This window comes from Ictidomys tridecemlineatus, chromosome 8 (assembly GCF_052094955.1).
Source record: "Ictidomys tridecemlineatus isolate mIctTri1 chromosome 8, mIctTri1.hap1, whole genome shotgun sequence".
NCBI lineage: Eukaryota > Metazoa > Chordata > Mammalia > Rodentia > Sciuridae > Ictidomys > Ictidomys tridecemlineatus.
This window is the reverse complement of record NC_135484.1, coordinates 121,600,243-121,615,356: the sequence shown is the minus strand read 5'-3', so window position 1 is coordinate 121,615,356 and position 15,114 is coordinate 121,600,243. Positions and strand designations below refer to the sequence as shown.

The window sequence follows — 15,114 nt, the reverse complement described above, 5'->3', positions numbered from 1 at the left end:
AATAAATAAATAAAAACCACTAATAAGTAAAATAAAATATTATTAATAAAATGTCATTTGACTTTTGGCCAAAATTGCATTGTCTGATTCTTTAAGAGAACTTTGTGAATTGTAGATCTTTAAATGTTACTAGTTCTTCTAATTTATGACCATGGGAGGTTTTCTTTTTTGTATCTTCTTATAATTACTTTCTAACATGTTTTATAATTTTCAGTACACAGACATTTCACCACCTTATTCATTTTATTGCTAATTAGTATTACTATTTTTTGATATTATTGTAAGTGAAGTTGTCTTCTTGCATTTCTCTGATATTTTTAAAGTACAGAAATACTGGTGATTAGGTGGTCCCCCATGGCCCAGTTGGCACAGAAGGAAAGCAGTGCAGAATGCAGAGGCTTTGCTTGTGGGTCAACAGACCAAGCTCTGAACACAGCACAAGGAATGGCCAAATAGAGCCCGGGAATCCTCTGCAGATGGGTGAAGTTGAGCACTGCGGAGATCTGGCAGCACAGAGACACAGACTTACAGATCCTTTAAGATTAGAGTGTACCAGACTGTGAACCATGTCACTGCAGGGCACCAGACCAAGGACCGAACTCAGGACATAGTGGACAAACAACCTAGCCCCTCTCACCTCACTGGACACCCTAGGGTGGAAATGGACAGTCGCTATCCTGGAAAATCTACCACATCAGCTTTTGGTGGATGTAGCAGACAGCGATATTGGCATCTGAACAGGTGTTTGAGTCCCAACCACCTCCCCCTCCCAGCTGTGACAACTGAAAACTTTTCTCACCAGCTCTCAGTGTGTGTGAATATCAGAACCCTGTGAAACTGAAAAGGTGCCTGATCTCCAACTCCCCCTCTCCACAGCTGTGATGACTTGGTGACTACCCAACACAGAGGTAGCACTCAGGATAGCAGGGCAGCCAGGCAATGCCAGCCCAGAGTGAACCCAGGGCTGCAGAGAAGTGTCCCAGTAATTGGGTCCTGGTGGGCAGGAGAAGTGAGGGAGATAGAGACCGGGAGCAACCCAAAGAGACCAGGATTGGGTAGGCACCTGGCAGGGGAGGAAGAGCTACCTCACATGGATTTCTTCCCCTACCCTGAGGGCAGTGAATCAGCCTACAATGCACAACACCACCTACTAGAAGAGAAGAAAATATAATTCTAAGAATGCTTTTTTTCCCCTTTTTCCTTCTTTCCTTTTTTTCTTTTTGTCTTTCTCTTCTCTCTTTTCCTCTTTCTTTTTTCATTCCTTTTTAATTCATTTTTCTCTCTTTCCCCCTCTTTTTTCTTCTTTTCTTTTTACTTTTCTTCCTCCTTCTCTTCCTCTCCCAACCTCCCAAGTGTTACTATTTCTACTATGTGTAAATTACTAAATGCAAATAGGTGATTGTTTCTATGCTTCTTATTGTCCTCCCAATGTATTTAACCATCCTAAAATACCTCCTGTCTCTTCTCCTGTTAATAACCCCCTTCATTAGAGTTCTCCTCCAAATTAGCTAAGATGTATTAATACCCATACCCTCACATCTTTCCTCCTAAACATAAAGTCCTAAACACGATCCTCAGTTCTCTATATGCAACCAGAATCTGTATGCTTTGGATGAAGCTAATGAATATATTTTAAACTATAATTGAATCCAACATCTCTAGACATTGTCTCTCATCACAAAGGAGAGATCTCAGAACTATACAAGAGCAACACTAATTTATAGGCGAAAAATAATAACACAACAGTCACACAGAGCTAGAACGAAATGTGAGCAACATGAAGAAACAAGGAAATAAAGGGCCACAAACAATTCAGGACAACTCAAAAATAGAGGAGATAATAGCTATAGCAGAAAAAAATGTCAGATAAAGTTTTTAAGATATACATGGTTCAGATGATCTTGGAGTCTTAAGGAGGACTTTAGACAGCAAATTCAGACAATGAAAGATCACTTTGACAATGAATTACATAAAACAAATCCAAGAAGCAAAAGATCAACTCTACAGGGAGATAGAGATTATACAAACAAACAGAGATCTGGGAAATGAAGGAAATAATAAACCAAATTAAAAACTCAAATGAGAGTATCAGCAGCAGAGTAGAACACTTAGAATTCAGAACATCAGACAACAAAGACAAAGTATATCATCTCTAAAAGAGTGTAGACAGCTTAGAAACCATGAGCACAACATCCAAGAAATTTGGGATAACATAAAGAGACCAAATTTAAGAGTTATTAGAGGAAGGTATAGAGGTCCAAACCAAAGGAATGAGCAACCTCTTCAATGAAATAATTTTAGAAAAATTTGCAGACATGAAATGTTGGGAGTCACCCCGGCTCCAAAGACTAACTTCCCCATCCCCTAAGACAGCGGCAGGAAGAGCCATCCAATGGTGAGCCCTGCTGACTCACATGATCCTTAACCACCAATCAGAAAGTGCCCCGTGCAAACTGTCAAACCGTTAAACCTTTAAACTCTCAAAGCACCCCAGCTCTATAAATGTGCAGAGGTGTTCCTCAATAAATAGGTACTTCTCAGTTGATAAGTCTTGTCCAGTCATTCTTTCATTGGTGCCAGAACCTGGGAGGGGGAATTTCTCACTGCTCTAGGGCAACCTCTCTCAAGGCTTGCCATTCTTGTGCACTCTTTCGAGCACTGCTGCTACTCGCACAACACTGGCTCATCAGTAGGTGAGTTCCCCTATCAGGAATCCAAACTCAGATGGACTATACGCAGGGGCTTTGGCCATGATCGTCCATCAAACCTCTGATGCCCAATCTGGAGGAGAGAACACACCCTGCCACGACTTTCACAGTCACAGTGGACTCTCTGGAACCCGGTCGCAATTCTCAGAGATTTGTTTACCTTTTGCGAGCACGCGAAAAAAGTGAAAGGAGATCCCTTATGTTCGTTCTCACCCTGACCTATCCAGCAGATGAACCCCCTCCCTACCGACCTCCCCTCTTGGCTCTGCAAAGCCCCTCAAGTCCCCCCCAAACTAGGTCCTACTCCCTAGTACCACAAACCATGGCCCCCTTAAGAGAGGTTGCTGGACCTGAGGGCATTATCCGGGTACATGTCCCATTCTCTATGAATGACCTCATGCAACTCGAGTGAAGGTTGGGCTCATTCACCACAGATCCCACCACTTACATAAGAGAGTTTCAATGGGTCCTCCAGGCTTATAGCCTCACTCACCATGACATATATATATATATATATATATATATATATATATATATATATATATATATATATATATATATATTTGCTAGCACTCTCCTTCTTGAGGAATGTACCAGAGTCTAGGAACTTGCCAGAGCCAATGCAGATGAAACTCAACAAGGTAATTGGTGGCCACTTGCTGCCCCAGATCAAATTCCCAACTGGGATTATAATACATAAGCTGTCATACAGAGTAGGGACCAATTCTCCACATGTATTATTGCTGGGCTCAAAAAAACGGCACATAAAGGACGTCAATTTCCAAAAATTACAAGAGATATTCAAAAGCAAGAGGACACCCCATCGGAATTTCTGGATTGGCTTATGAAAGACCTTCAGCAATATATTCACCTAGATCCCGAAACCCCAGATGGCCATCAAGTCCTTATAACATATTTCTTCTCAAAGAGCTACCCTGACATCCGGGCCAAACTAAAAAAGCTCGAATAAGGCCTTGCCATCCCCCAGAATGAGATCTTGTTGGTAGCCTTTGGTTTTTCACAACTGGGATGAGGAAATCGAATGCCGCAAGTAGAAGGTCAAACACAATAAGTTTCAGATGCTCGCCCAGGCCCTGCAGGGTGCTTCCTCGGGTCGCTGCCCATCACCGCAGGTCAAACCCCCCCACATACTTGCTTCAAGTGTGACAAGGAGGGACATTGGGCCAGGGCATTTCCTGCACCAAGCACTCTGTATACCCCATGCCCTAAATGCCAACAACAAGGTAATTGGGGCTCTGACTATCCTACATCCCATAGGAGGCCTATGGCCAGGGAACCCTCCAACCTTCTGGGCATGGCAATCAAATATTGATGGAGCCTTGGGTCCTTGTCTCCAGCTGTAATGATCAATAGACAGGAACCCAAGGTGCGGATCCAGGTGGATGGACACAAGGTTGACTTTCTCCTTGACACTGGGGCTACCTTCTTAGTCCTGACAGAATTCTGGGGACAAACAATGCCGTTCACCTCTCCTATTTTCAGGGTAGGAGAAAAAGACCACCTATCCAAGAAAGAATCCCCTATTACTCTGAACCATAGACAACTTCCCATTCTCTCACACATCCCTAGTTATGCCTCAATGTCCAGTTCCTTTGCTCAGCTGAGATATTCTCTCTAAATTCAATACAATAATCAACATCCGGGCTCCTGGCATCAGTTAGGCCCCAGAATTGGCCTGTTCATCTTTTATGGCCCTTTTGGCAGAAGACTAGCCATTCTGCTCCACTTGTGAGGCTGAACTCCATACTAAAAAGGATCACTACCCCTTACCTACAAACCTGGTTGACCCAACCCACACCCCCTTCACCATTTCCTGCCCACCAGTTAACACCTTCCCCAATCAGGTTCAATACCCCCTTGTCCACAAAAGGTCTTCTGGGCCTACAACCTATTATTCAGGACCTTGTTAGCAAAGGGTACCTCCGTCCTGCTCATTCCCCTTACAATATTCCCCTACTAGTGGTAAAAAAGCCCAATGGGTCTTATTGCTTAGTTCAGGACCTACGACTCATCAACACCTCTGTTAGGCCCATACATCCTTTGGTTCCCAACCCATACACCCTGCTATCTTAGATCCCCCACACTGCCACCCACTTCTTGGTAGTAGATTTAAAGGATGCTTTCTTCTCCATTCGCCTTGCCCCCAAATCACACGATCTTTTTGCCTTTACCTGGAAAGATCCCACTACCAGACAGTCTCAACAACTAACCTGGACTGTCCTTCCTCAGGGATTTTGAGATATCCACACCTCTTTGGATAAACCTTGGCTTCCGACCTCCAATCTTTTCACCCCAAGGGCCCCAAATCCACTCTCTTGCAATATGTTGATTATCATCCGGCAAATCACTTTGCCCACCTGTGGAGAGGAAAGTAGCACCCCACCACAGCCTTTAAGGCTATGATGGCCCTCAGGGATTCCATTATTGGGCAAATTCAAAAGTCCTAGTCCTCTCACCTTTAAGACTCAGCTGCTAGAGAAATGCTTACCCTCCCCTTCCTCTCTCTTGCTCTGCCTCTCTCTTTCCCCTCTTTCTGACCCTGGGAGTATCCGGCCTCTCCAGGAGCGGTCCCGAAAAGCCTTGGCCAAGGTCTCCCACAGCTTGTGCCCCATCTAGGATGAGAGCTTTGACTTTCAGGATTTGGTGACTACCAATCTCTGTAGCTCGAACCTGCCACTTAGGCACTCCTGATTTTTGGCTCTAGTGGGGACACCCCTTTTGCCAATAAATCAGTTTCCTCCTTCTCTCTTATATTGCTTGTGTCCTCTTACCTCCTCCTTACATGGGTAATGTGTCCTCTCTGCCAATCAACTCTCCCCTACAATGTCTCTTGGATCTAATATAGCACCCAGGCCTGGCCCAATTATCCCTTAGACAACCAAAGCAGATGGCCCCTTTTTGGGTTCCTGGATCCCTCCATTCTAAGGGATCTCTACAATTACTCTGAGCGTTCAAAAAAAATGGGTAGAGATCACTTATGTCCAGGCTTTCTTCTTGCTCAGATCCAATTCTGCTCTCTGCACCTCTTGCAAACCTCTACAAATTCTTCTAGCCCATCCAAAGGGCACTCAACAGATGACTCAGTTCTCCTACTTAATTTCTTGGCCTGGTGCTCAACAGATGACACAGTTCTCCTACTTAATTTCTTGGCCTTAAAGGGATATTGGGCTTCTCTACAAAAGGCCCAAGTAGCATGTAAAGAGGTCACATATCTTGGGTTCTATCTCTCAAGGGGAAAAGGCCATTACAGTAGACAGAAAATAGCTTATTGTGTCTATACCTACACCAAAAACAAAAGATGACATACTCTCCTTCTTGGGTTTGGCTGGCTACTTCAGGGCCTGGATTCTCTCTCCTTGCCAGGCCACTATATAATCTGGCCAAGGGCCCCCAAGATGAACCCCTACTCTCAGTTGTAGGGAAGCCCTTTACAATCCTTAAAAAGTCCCTTGTCTGGGCACCCACCCTGCATCTCTCCGACCCTTCACCCTCTATGTACATGAAAAACAGGGACAAGGTCTGGGCGTTCTGGGTGTGGAATATGGCCCCACATTTGCACCAGTGGCCTACTTATCCAAACAGCTTGATCCCACCGTCAGGAGCTGGCCCCCATGCCTCAGAGCCATAGCAGTGCCCCTTGACCTCCAGAAAGAAGCACACAAGCTTACTTTTGGCTCCCCATAATCTCATCTCCTCACCATCTAAAGGATTTCCTCACCTACAAGGAGCTACAGTCACTTCCTCCTTCCAGGGTTCTATTCCTCCTTGTCTCATTCCTTAAAAATCCCTCTATCTCTTTTCAGCCCTGCTCTCCATTAAACCCTTCCATCCTCATCTCATCTTCTCCCTCACAAGATGCCATCCACAAATGCCTGGAGGTATTAGAGATGATTTTACCCTGGCCTACCACCATTTTGGAGGGACCCTTGCCCTCTTCAGACTTCGTCTGGTTCTTAGATGGTAGCTCCTTTATACATGATGGGTTAAAGTGGTGGGGTATGCTGTCACTTCCCTCTCATGCATCATAGAGGCAAAACCTCTCCCACCCAATACCAACAACCAACAAGCTGAACTTGTAGCTGCCACAAGGGCATGCAAGCTAGCAGAGGAAAAAACCCTCACCCTATATACAGATTCCAAATATCAGGCACTGTATCCTGAAAGAAAGGGGACTATTGATCACCAGAGGGATGGCAGTCAGTCATTAATCCCACATTTATTTCTGGCCTATGAGCTTCCAGCCTGCCTTCCCAACTGGGAATAATCCATTGCAAGGCCCACCAAACTGACTCCTCCCTTACTACTATGGGGAATTCCAAGGCCGATCAAGTGGATCCATCAGCTGCCCTACAGAGCTTTACCTCCTCTCCACTACTCTTCGTTACCACTGGGGATGATAAGACCCTCCTACAACAGATCACTTCCACTTGTCAGATCTACCAGAGAACCAATACCAATACTCCATTAAAACCTAAACCTTTCCCTACTTATCAGGCCCATGGTCATACTCTGGCTACAGACTGGCAGATTGAGTTCACCAACATGCCCCAAGTAAAAAACATAAAATATCTTCTTGTATTGGTAGATACTTTTTTGGGATGGGTTGAAGCCTTTCCTACTTCTAATAAGCGTGCCTCCTCAGTAGTTGATTTGTTGCTTACTCACATAATCCCCCATTTTGGGATGCCCACTTCTATCCAATCAGACAATGGCCCAGAATTCACCTCACAGATAACTCAGGGACTGGTTCACACGGTATCACTCCCTTGGTATTTCCATTGCTCTTACCACTCCCAGGCTTCTGGAAAGGTTGAAAGATCAATCAGTTCCTTAAAGAGACCCTCACAAGCTCACCATGGAATTAAGCCTGGACTGGTTAAAGGGGCTCCCCTTGGCTTTATTGTGCATTAGGGCCTCGTCAAAGAAGCCTTCTAATCTCTCACCTTTCGAAGTCATGTATGGCCATCCCTTTGTTCCTCCTGGATTGCCTAGAGAACCCCTACCCATCTCCAAAACCTATGCCCTGCCCCTCCTTTTCCGTCTATGCTCTGAACTCTTGCACTATCAAGACTGGCTTCTTCCTGACCCCAGTCTCTCTCAAAACCCTAATTCCTTAACACCTGATCAACTTGTTTACTATTGCTCACTGGGGGTAACCCCCTCTAAAACCAAAATGGGAGGGTCCTGCTCAGGTGGTTATATGCACTCCCTTGGCAGCCAAACTCAAGCTATCTAATAATCAACTTACCTCATGGATTCACATTTCTAGGCTTAAGCCCGATGCTCCTACACCTTCATCAGAAGAGCCAATGATCGTCACCTGTCATTAAGTACTCTTGTCATCCCTCCCCACAAGCTCTGCCTCTCCTGTAATGTTCTTCCTTATTTCTTGCCCCTCTTGGATCCTCTCTTTGCCCTATGTCTGGAGATTCAAGGCAAGTGACCCTAAGGGCCCCCTCCAGCCAGACCCCTCTTCTCCTTACTACAGACCTCCCTACTTGCTTGGATCTGGCCAGTAGTGGGACTGTTGTGTGTTGTCCTCCTTATGTACCTGTTCCTTCCCTGTATCATAAAGTTCATTCACACTCAGGTGGGTAAAATTTCTAATTAAGCTTTTAACCAGCTTCTCCTCAGGAATTATGAGCCAGCCAGTTCCTTTACACCTCATAATTCCCTGGAACATCTACTGACATCATCATGGAACTGTGGTGGAAAGGAACCTTCATTGATCAGGTTCCTTAGGTTATACCGGTCTTCTCTGCCCTCCTGTAGGTGTTCCTTACTTCCCTCCTCTCTGATTCTCCCACCCTGCCCCATCTCAGCAGAAAACAGCCAGAATGAGTCTATGCCCACTCACATTTAATAACATAGAATGAGGAATGTTGGGAGTCGCCCTGGCTCCAACATTACATGAAGAGGAAATGAAAAATAACAATGAAAATCAATAGAAACTCTAAATGTTATTGGCTTAAACTCACCAATCAAAAGACTAACTTCCCCATCCCCGGCCCGAGACAGCAGCAGGAAGAGCCATCCAGTGGTGAACCCTGCTGACTCACATGATCCTTACCCACCAATCAGAAAGCACCCTGTGCCAACAGTCATGTCAAACTGTTAAACCGTTAAACTGTCAAAACTGTCAAACTGCCCCCAGCTCTACAAATGTGCAGAGCTATTCCTTAATAAACAGGCACTTCTCTTACTATGAGCTTTGTCCAGTCTTTCTTTCATGAAGAAATGAAAATCCAAAACCTAGAAGCCTACAGAACTCTGCATGTAGAAAACTACAAGAGATCCACACCAAGACACATTAATGAAAATGCCCAACATACAGATCAAGAAGAGAATTTTAAAAGCCACAAGAGAAAGAAAGCATATTACATTTAGGAGTAAACCAATTAGGTTAACATCGGATTTTTCAACACAGACTCTGAAAGCTAGAAGATCCTAGAATAATGTATTTAAAATGCTGAAAGATAATGGGTTCCAACCAAGAATCTTGTATCCAGCAAAATTAAGCTTCAGGTTTGAAGATGGAATAAAAACATTCCATGATAAATGAATTTAAAAGTATTTGCAGCTAGAAAACCAGCACTTCAAAACATCATTGGCAAAACATTACATGAAGAGGAAATAAAAAATAACAATGAAAATCAACAGTGGGAGATAGTACAGTAAAGAAAAAACTAATCAACGAGGAAAAACAAATCAAGTTAAATAATAAAAATAGACAAACATGGCTGGAAGTCCAATCCTTATCTCAATAGTAACTCTAAATGTTAATGGCTTAAACTCACCAATCAAAAGACATAGGCTAGCAGACTGGATTAAAAAAAAAGATCCAATAATATGCTGCCTACAGGAGACTCATCTGATAAGAAAAGACATACAGAGACTGAAGGTGAAAGGTTGGGAAAAATCATACCACTCACATGGACCACATAAGCCAGCAGGGGTGTCCATACTCATATCAAATAAAATAGACTTCAAGCCACAGTTAATCAAAAGGGATAAAGAAGGACACTACATACTGCTAAAGGGACCCATTCACCAACAAGACATAACAATCATTAATATATATGCCCCAAACAATGGTGCAGCTATGTTTAGCAAACAAACTCTTCTCCCGTTCAAGAGACAAATATACTTCAACACAATACTCAAGGGTTATTTTAACACACCTCTCTCACCACTGAACAGATCTTCCAAACAAAAGTTGAATAAAGAAACTATAGAACTCAATAACAAAATTAATAAATTAGACTTAATTGACATATATAGAATATATCAACCAACATCAAGCAGATATACTTTTTTTCTCAGCAGCACATGGATCCTTCTCAAAAATAGACCAGATATTATTCCACAGGGCAACTCTTAGCAAATACAAAGGAGCAGAGATATTACCATGCATTTTTTCCAATCATAATGGAATGATTGGAAATCAATGAGAAAATAAGGAAGAAAAATTCCTACTCACATGGAGAATTAACAATATGTTACTGAATGAACAATGGGTTACAGAAGACATTAAGGAGGAAATTGAAAAATTCTCTTTTTTTAAAGAGAGAGTGAGAGAGAGAGAATTGAGAGAGAGAGTGAGAATTTTTTAATATTTATTTTTTAGTTTTCGGTGGACACAACATCTTTGTTTGTATGTGGTGCTGAGAATCAAAAATTGACAAAACTAAAAGTTGGTTCTTTGAAACACTAAATATGATTGGCAGACGCTTAGTCATGCTAACGAAGAGAAGAGAGAGAGACCAAATTATTAGCATATGGAATGAAAAAGGCAATATCACAACAGACACTACAGAAATACAGAAGATAACTAGAAAATTATTTGAAACCTTATAGTCCAATAAAATAGAAGATAGTGAAGGCATTGATAAATTCCTTAAGTCATATGATTATATGCCCAGATTCAGTCGGGAAGATACACACAACTTAAACAGACTAATATTAAATGAGGAAATAGAAGAAGCCATCAAAAGATTACCAACCAAGAAAAGCCCAGGACCAGACAGATTGATATATATATATATATATATATATATATATATATATATATATATATATATATATATATATATATCAGAGTTTTACAGGACCTTTAAAGAAGAACTAATACCAATACTCTTCAATCTATTATTTCAGGAAATAGAAAAAGGGAGACTACTTCCAAATTCATTCTATGAGGCCAACATCACCCTGATTCCGAAACCAGGCAAAGACACTTCAAAGAAAGAAAACTTCAGACCAATATCTCTAATAAATATAGATGCAAAAATCCTCAATAAAATGCTGGCAAATCAGACAAAAACAAATTAAAAACATCGTGCACCATGATCAAGTGGGATTCATCTGCAGGATGCAAGGTTGGTTCAACATACAGTAATCAATAAATGTAATTCACCACATCAGTAAACTTAAAGTAAGAACCATATGATCATCCTGGTAGACGCAGAAGAAGCATTTGACAAAATACAGAACAACTTTATGTTCAAAACATTAGAAAAACTAGGGATAACAGGAACTTTCCTCAACATTGTAAAAGCTATGCTAAGCCTCAGGCCAGAATCATTCTAAACAGAGAAAAATTGAAGGCATTCCATCTATAATCTGGAACAAGGCAGGGATGCCCACTCTCACCACTTCTATTCAATATAGTTCTTGAAGCACTGGCCAGAGCAATTAGATGAAAGAAATTAAAGGTATAACTATAGGAAAAGAAGAATTTAAAATAGCACTATTTGCTGATGATATGATTCTACACCTAGAAGACCCAAATCTTTCTACCAAGAAACTTCTAGAACTAGTAAATGAATTTAGCAAAGTGGCAGGATATAAAATCAACACCTATAAATCAAAGGCATTCCTGTATATCAGTGACAATTCCTCTGAAATCGAAATGAGGAAAACTACCCCATTCACAATATCCTCAAAAAATAAAATACTTGGGAATCAACATAACAAAAGAGGTGAAAAATCTATACAATGAAAACTAAAGAACTCTAAAAGGAGAAATATAAAAAGACCTTAGAAGATGGAAAGATACACCTTGCTCATGGATAGGCAGAATTGATATTATTAAAATGGCCATATTACCAAAAGCACTTTACAGATTCAATGCCATTCTGATCAAAATCCCAGTGGCATTCCTCACAGAAATAGAAAAGGCAATTATGAAATTCATCTGGAAAAATAAGATACCCAGAATAGCTAAAGCAATTCCAAGCAGGAAGAGTGAAACATGTGGTAGCAATATACCAGATCTTAAACTATACTTTAGAGCAATAGTAACAAAATAGCATGGTACTGGCACCAAAACAGGCTGTTAGACCAATGGTACAGAATAGAGGACACAGAGACCAACCCACAAAATTACAACTACCTTTTATTAGGCAAAAATGCTAAAAGCATGCAATGAAGAAAGGATAGCATTTTCAACAAATGGTGTTGGGAAAATTGGAAATCCATATGCAACAAAATGAAATTGAATCCCTATCTCTCACCATGCACAAAAGTTAACTCAAAATGGGTCAAGTATCTAGGAATGAAACCAGAGACTCTGCATCTAATTGAAGAAAAAGTTGGCCCTAATTTCCATTACATAGGGTTAGGCCCCAAGTTCCTTAATAAGACACTATAGCACAAGAATTAAAACCAAAAATCAACAAATGGGATGAATTCAAACTAAAAAAATTCAGCAAGAGAAATAATATGTGAGGTGAATAGGGAGCCTACATCCTGGGAACAAATTTTTACCCCTCACACATCAGATAGTGCTCTAATTTCTAGGATATACAAATAACTCAAAAAATGAAACACCAAAATAATCCAATCAACAAATGGGCCAAGAATCTGAACAGACACTTCTCAGAAGAGGATATACAATCAATCAACAAATACACAAAAAATGCTCACCATCTCTAGCAATAAGAGAAATGCAAATTAAAACTACTCTAAGATACCATCTCACTCAATATTAAGAATGACAACCATTATGAAGTCAAACAACAAGAAGTGCTGGCGAGGATGTGAGGAGAAATGGGTACACTCATAAACTATTGGTGGGATTGCAAACTGGCGCAGCCAATTTAGAAAGCAGTATGGAGATTCCTTGGAAAGCTGGGAATGGCACCACCATTTGACCCAGCTATTTCTCTTCTCAGTCTATACCCAAAGAACTTAAAAACAGCATACTACAGGGACACAGCCACATCAATGTTTATAGCAGCACAATTCACAATAATTAGACTGTGGAGCCAACCTATATGCCTTTCAATGGATGAATGGATAAAAAAATGTGGCATATACACAATGGAATATTACTCAGACTAAAAAATAACAAGATCATGGCATTTGCAGGGAAATGATGGCATTAGAGCAGATTATGCTAAGCGTATTTAGCCAATCCCAGAAAAACAAATGTTGAACGTCTTCTCTGATGTAATGGAGATGACTCAAAATGGGGGAGGGAGGAAGAGCATCAGAAAAATATCACCTCTGATAGGGAAGAGAGGTGCGAGAGAAAGGGAGAAAGGGAATTGCATGGAAGATGGAAAGAGACCCTCATCTTTATACAAAATATGTGTATGAAGATGTGAGAAAAAAAGAATTGTATCACCTTAGGTTGGGCAGAAAGAAGTGATGGAAGGGGAGGGGAAGGAAAAGGGGGAAAGGAAGGACAGTAGAATGAAATAGACATTATTATTGCTGTGTGTATATATATGACTGCATGACCAATGTGATTCTGCAACCCATACAATAGAATAATGAGAAATTATATCCCATCTCATTAAAATGTATGATATGTGAAGGTCATTGCACTGTCATGTGTAACTAATTAAAACAAATAAAAAATTATCCACCTCAAAAAAAAATTAAAAGGGGTATAAGTTTTTCCTTGATAATCCTGATTAAAGAAATTTTACTGCAAAATATGACTCCTTAATAATGGCAAGATTATTAATGATCTCCCACTTCCCTCTTCCCTCTTCTCTCCCCCACCCCAACCTGGACAACGGTGAGAGTACTGTTAAATACACACTCCCAGGAGATGGTTCCAGCACCATTTTTACCATCAATGAAATCACAGACAACATTCATGCAATAAGGAACCTGGATAGAGAAGAAAATGCTTTCTACAACCTACAGGCACAGGCCATGGATATAGAGACCAGGAAACCCTTGGAGCCTCAATCAGAGTTCATCATTAAAGTGCAAGCTATTAATGACAATGAGCCAAAGTTTTTGGATGGACCTTATGTGTTTAGAATTCCAGAAATATCTTCTTTGGGTAAATAGGCATATGAAAGCCTTGTTAAATGTTAAGGGACCTCTCCAACATTCACATTTTTCAGGTGCATGTAACATCTGACTTGTAACCCCCAAATAACTCTTCAACTCTAGAGGATACAATTAATTTTTAGGTCATTTTGTGATTCCTTTTTTTTTCTTCATTATGAAGATAGCAATTAGAATATATAATAGTCTTCCATGTTTTTTCCTGTCTGCTGTTTTCCTGATATCCTAACAACCCCATATTCTTCAAGTGTAGAAAACATTTTATATTGAAATTCATTATCCTTAACAATTCTAGACACCAACTGAATGCTGGGTAAAACTGCTTCATAAGACCAAATAAGAGAGAGAAATTATGGCTCAAGTATGCAAATCTTAACTGTAGTATGTATTGAGTCTGACCTAGAAAGAGTCTGAAAAGAGATTTTTTATATCATTTTTAGTATGGATAGAGATTCAAGACTGGTAAGATCATTTATTTTGTGATATAAATATTCCATATTAGTTATACTACCAAACAACAAAGAAAATAATATTGTGATTTCATTATTAGAATGAATCTACAATTTGACTATGGTGGCATCATCATTCTTAATAAACTATATTTAATATAAATTCATATTTCAATATTATCCTGAATTTACAAAGTCCTATAATATATGTATAAGATTAACTAAGTTGAGAATTCTAAATTAATGGCAATTTTCTAATTAAAATTTTAGTCCTCAGTCACTAGTGCCAATTCCTTCTTGTATTCTAGTTCCTATAACATCTATCTCTTTTCACAGATATTCACAGTACATGTGTTTTCAAATTTTCTGAGTTTTTAAAATTTGTATATGCAAAAGAAGATGGAGAATAAAAGAAAGAGACTTTAAGCTCTTGTTTATTATTTATGATTAAAGAAATTATCTTTAGGAAATTCTAGTTCCTATTACATTTGGAACATAAAGTTACTGTTTGCATATAGGTTAAACTTGACACTTGTAGTGAGCCATTGCTAATATTTCCTAAGTCTGAAACATCTCAAAGGGTTGCTGCTCCCCTACAACTATTTAGGACATGCAGTGAAGATTGC

At 40.4% G+C, this 15,114-nt stretch overlaps 1 pseudogene; it reads left to right on the top strand.

Moving 5' to 3' along the window:
• The first annotated feature begins 7,034 nt into the window (after positions 1-7,034).
• The window catches only part of LOC101963311 (partitioning defective 6 homolog beta pseudogene), a 52,209-nt pseudogene continuing 44,129 nt past the window's right edge, over positions 7,035-15,114 (top strand).